Below are 5,646 nucleotides of genomic sequence, written 5' to 3'. Positions count from 1 at the left end.
TATTAATTGACTTTTTCTTAGTGAACAAATATAATTGTATTAGCAATAAGCAATTGTTCTTTAGAGAAATACATGTAGAAATTGAGATTTTATTGTAATAATATTATCAAGTGAATTCAACGATTCCCAACTCTTTTAAATTATAAATCTTTCAAAAATTGTTTGCTTTGCTTTAATTAATTAACAAGTTTTAAAACTCACCTTTAATCAATTTGGTTCTCTCAAATAGTAGTAAAAATATTAAAAGTCTGTAGCCTAGATTAACCAATCTCTGTGGGACGATATCATAAACTATACTAGAATTTGACTGAGTACGAGCAGAAAAATCCTATGCACATTGGTCTCGTCAAATATTTGGCGCCGCTGCCGGGGATTGGCACAAGTCTACTTCAAACTAAATATTTTGTTACTAATTTGGGAACTTACTATTAGTATTATTATCTTTGCTATTAATATTTACTAAATATTACTACTATTACAAGTACTAACATCTTATAGAAGTGTTATTATCATGTATCCTTCTTATCATCATTATAGCATAGCAATTACTATTATTAATACTAGTACTGCATGTAACTATATTCTATATTAGTATTATATTATTATTTTCTATCATTAGTTATTGTTACTACTTACTGATTTCATTTACCATTTTGTTTCTACATAACATCTATTGCTAATTAGTACTAATATAATTACTATTATCATATACTACTACTACTAATAATAATAATAATAATAATAACAATAACATTATCATACTACTATTTTTATTTAATCGCTTATTATTTTTATCATCTTTGTTATCCTTGTTATTCATCACTTTCTTTTAATTACTTTCTTCTAAGTACTACTACTACCACTTTAGGAGTTAAGTTCAGTTTTTTTTAGAATTTTGAGTAGTTTATGACCCGTTCTTCTATAAAAGAGTTGGTCAATTACGATCCTGAAATTGAAAGATCTCTTCGATTGCGCAGGAAAGGACAAACATTATTTTTCCAAAGCATAGCTTGTGAAGGTATGTAGAATCAAGAAGTAGAAGACATTCAACTACTAGTCCATGTGGAGGATCAGTTTGAAGAAGTAGCACCAAGGCCAGCAAACAGAATCCCAAGGGATTATGCTAGACCTGACTGCTTCAATTGTGAATCTAGTGTTAGAAAACCTCCAGTGGCAGCCAACAACTTTGAAATTAGGACAGGCCTGATTCAAACGATTCAACAGTCTTGCATCTTCAATGGAAATGCATGTGAAGATCAACACAGTCATTTAATTGACTTTTTGTTACTTGTTGAAACAGCTAAGTATAATGGAGTACCTCCTCAAGCTATCAAGTTAAGGCTATTTCCTTTCTCTTTAAAAGGAGATACCAAGACTTGGTTGCGAAGTTTGCCACAAGGTTCCATTACCACATGGGATCAAATGACTCAGAAATTTTTAAACAAATATTTTTCCCTTGCTAAAATGACAAAGTTAAGACAAGACATCTCTAATTTCTTGCAGACTGACACTGAGTAAGTTTATCAAGCTTGGGAAAGATTAAAAGCAATGTTAAGAAAATGCCCACACCATGACATTCCTGAACATATGCAGTTGTATATTTTTTATCATGGGTTAAAATCCTCTTCTAGAATGTGATTGATGCAGCTGCAGGAGGTTTTGTAATGGGAAAAACCACGGAGAAAGCATTGCAATTGTTGAACGAGATTTTTGAGAATGCCATCCAAAGGCCATCTGAGCGTGTAATCATCAAGAAGGCCGTTACAGTAAATCAGGTTGATGCTTTAAATACACTAACGCAACAAATTATTTTTTTGGCACAAAAGTTTGAAACTTTTCAGGTAAATACACAACAACCAAGTCAATCTGAGGCTTGTGACATGTGTGGAGGAAACCAACTGAACCATGAATGTCAAGAAAACAATCATAATGACAAACATGTCCATTCTATCAGTTATAAACTGTACCCTTTTGGGAGTCTAATTGCACAAAAGCGTCCAGAATTTCAATGGAGCAATCCAAATGGTGCAGAGAACTCTCAAAGCTTCCAGAAACAACAAATAAAGGGTCCACCCGGATACCATAATCCAAACCATGGTCAATTAAACTCCAGACATTATCAGCAAGCAACTCCATATCAGCAAAGGCCTCAACAAGCTCATTCAAGTCTTGATGATCTTTTGTATAAGTACATTAAAGTCACTGATGAAAAGATGGAGAGCCAAAATTCATCCCTCAAAAATCTAAAATTATAATTGAGCCAATTGGCAGCTCTTGTTTCTAAAAAGATTCAGGGTCTCTTACCAAGTAATAGAGAGAAAAATCCAAAAGAGTATCTTAAGGCCATCACCTTCTGGTCAGCTGGTAAGGAGCTTGATGAACCCTATGCAGACCAATCAGAACAATAGGTAAACAACGGTAAGAATGTTGAAATACCACTGAACCATCTGAAAAGAAAGAAGTCAAGAAAAAAGAAGAAAAAAATATTAAAAAATTAACTCCTCTCCCTGTGACAATTCCTTTTCCACAAAAAATGAAAAGAGAAAAGCTTGATAGTCAATTTGCAAAATTTTTGGATATTTTAAAACATGTTCTCATCAATATTCCGTTCACTGATGCTTTATTGAAAATGCCTTCATATGCCAAATTTTTAAAAGAACTTTTGTCAAGCAAAAGAAAATTGGAAGAAGTTTATGTGGTAATGCTTATTGAAAAATACAATGTTATACTTCAAAATAAGCTACCCTAAAAACTTGGTGATCCAGACAGTTTTACAATTTCATGCACTTTGGGATGAGTTTATTTTGAAAAAGCACTCTGTGATTCTGGAGCTTCAATAAATTTGATGCCATTTTCTATCTTTAGAAAATTGAATCTTGGTGAAATGAAAGACATATGTGTTTCTCTTCAGTTTGCAGATCAAAGTACTAAGAAACCTAAGGGAATAATTGAAAATGTGCTCGTAAGAGTAGATAAGTTTGTTTTCCCAGTAGATTTTATAGTACTTGAAATGAAGGAATGACACGATGAACCAATCATTTTGGGTAGACCATTTCTTTCCACAGGTAGAGTAATCATAGATGTCCATCAAGGACAACTAATTTTGAGAGTTGATGAAGAAAGAGTCATTTTTGATATGCAAAAGATATTAAGATTTTCAGGAGATGAGATGTCATCGTCGTATTTTTCGATTGACATGCTTAATTATCTTACATATTGTCACGACCCAAAATCCTAACCCGGTCGTGATGGCGCCTCTCGTGAGGACAAGGCCAGACAATCAACAAAACAGTACATCTCTTTATAATTACTTAGCAGGAATAAGTCTAAATCATGGGCAATATAATCTTAAATGTGATAGAACAAGGAAAACCATCCCAGCTCAGCTCGAAATCGGGGTGTCACAAGTCACGAGCTACTACAGAGTTTACTAATATTTTACAAAGTCTGGAATTATCATAAATAACAAAGATAAGGGAGAAAACGGGGCTGCGGACGTCAACAGCTACCTCATTACTCCTATTCACCGCCTGGCCTGGAAAGAATCAGCGCTCAGGAGCAAACTCAGCTCTGCCTGTATCTGCACACATGGTGCAGGGAGTAATGTGAGTACTCCGACCCAGTGAGTAATAAAAATAAATAACGACTGAAAATATGAAATCTCATAACGGCACAATATAGCGCTATCCCAAGCAGTAAAATCAGTTATACAGTAAAACAGTGAGTATCAGATAATTCTTCTTTTAAAACAGTAAAGACAAATAATTTCCACAGTAAGGATAAATCAAAAGCTTGCCCCTCGGGCTCAATATGTAAATCTAAGTATAGTATTAGCCCCTCGGGCTCACTCCCAACTCACCAGCACACAGCATAAGCCCATCGGGCTCACTCCCAACTCACCAGCACACAACATCAGCCCCTCGGGCTCACTCCCAACTCACCACACAGAAGCAACGGCCTCTCAGGCCCACTCCCAACTCACCTGGGTACCCTGCGCTCACTGGGGGTGTGTACAGACTTCGGAGGGGATCCTACAGCCCAAGCGCAATATCAATAGGCCTGAAAGCCTTCACGCATCACACACGAGGCCTGAAAGCCTCCTCATATAACACTCGAGGCCTGAAAGCCTCCACATATAACACTCGAGGCCTGAAAGCCTCCTCACATCACTCAACATATCCTCACGTATGGACCTTGGCCTTAATCAGTCCAGAAAATAATCATAAGCCTCTTGGGCATCAGTAAAACAATAGTGCTAAGCTCAACAGCATTATAAATATCATTAGATCTCGAGTTGAGTATAAATGTAGCTGAGTTCACAAAATAATACAATTCAATTGGACTGAGTTCAAATAATATTTCAATTTGTGAGGAAAATAGTGATGTAAATTCACAAAAGATTTCAGATAATTGGCACGAAGCCCAAATATGGCAATAAGCCCCAATCATAGTGAAAAACAATAAATCTTTATCAATTACGCGGTAAAAATATCAACTGGGATGGACCAAGTCACAATCCCTAATAGTAAATGACTCTGCGCTCGTCATACAACGCGTGTCTCATCTCAACATAGCAGCATGTTGTGCAATCCGGGGTTTCAAACCATCAGTGCATCATTTAAAATCATTACTCACCTCTAGCTCGCTATGCCCTTGCCTCTCAAATTGGCCTCCTCATGTGACGAATCTGCCAAAAATCACACAAACATCGATGAAGTTCGATTTCTGAAAGACGGGGTTTTAACCATACATATTTGAAATTCGCCCCTTAATGATACTATAATGATCCCATACAGTTATGTAACTTCAATCTATAATACAACACTCAATAGGGCCAATATTAGTACTAGATCCTATAAATTATGCCATTTAGGCATATTATCAAACATCTTGTAGGCATAAATATTTACACCTCTTAACTATAGCATTGGTTCCTCCAACTATCACCATTAACCAACAATTCATCCCACTATTATTCTTTAACAATTTATACTCCTAACATCACATGTGTGATCAACCATTCACACCCAAACCAACAAAAATTCCATCAAATAAACACCTTTAAATCCCTACCATGTTCATGTATTTAAATTGGGAATTTATGGCTTCCAACCACCATACAATAAGTTGTAATACTTGATTCATACTCATATTCCCATAATATATTCATATATGTGAGTCTAAGGGAGTAGGATTACCTTTTGGAAGAAATCTTGCAAAACCCTCCTTTGAGTTCTTGAAGGAATTTCTTGAAAATCTAAGGATTTTTAAGATCAATCCATGTTAATATAAGTGTTTGGGAGTAGTAATCAACTCAAAATACTCCAAAAATCTTACCTTAGGAGTGCAATTGGGTGCCTTGGTCGAATTGGGGGTGTTGGGGAAGCCCTAGGCTTGAGAAATGACTCAAAGTCCGTCATTTCCCGTCCTTAGGTGTATTTAGAGGCCTGACACTAGCACGCACGCGCGAATCCCGCGCTAATCCCGCGCTAGTGAGGCAGAAGAAAACTCAATTAGCGCTGGCTACGCACTCCCGCACTAAGGCCGCGCTACTGACACGTGCCCAGTAAAATGAACATAACTTTCTGTATACAACTCCAAATTGTGAACGGATTATTGCGTTGGAAACTAGACTCAAAGGGATTT

The 5,646-nt window shown here is 36.2% G+C and overlaps 1 non-coding gene across 1 annotated transcript; it reads right to left on the bottom strand.

The window, feature by feature from the left end:
• Positions 1 to 1,470: 1,470 nt before the first annotated feature.
• On the bottom strand, positions 1,471 to 1,577 carry LOC142182467 (small nucleolar RNA R71). Its single transcript, XR_012711286.1, has one exon. It is a non-coding gene; the product is annotated as a small nucleolar RNA R71 (small nucleolar RNA).
• Positions 1,578 to 5,646: the final 4,069 nt, after the last annotated feature.

Source organism: Nicotiana tabacum, chromosome 6, assembly GCF_000715075.1.
Source record: "Nicotiana tabacum cultivar K326 chromosome 6, ASM71507v2, whole genome shotgun sequence".
Classification (NCBI taxonomy): Eukaryota; Viridiplantae; Streptophyta; class Magnoliopsida; order Solanales; family Solanaceae; genus Nicotiana; species Nicotiana tabacum.
Note: the sequence above shows the minus strand (reverse complement) of the source record. Positions and strands in the feature narration are given on the sequence as shown.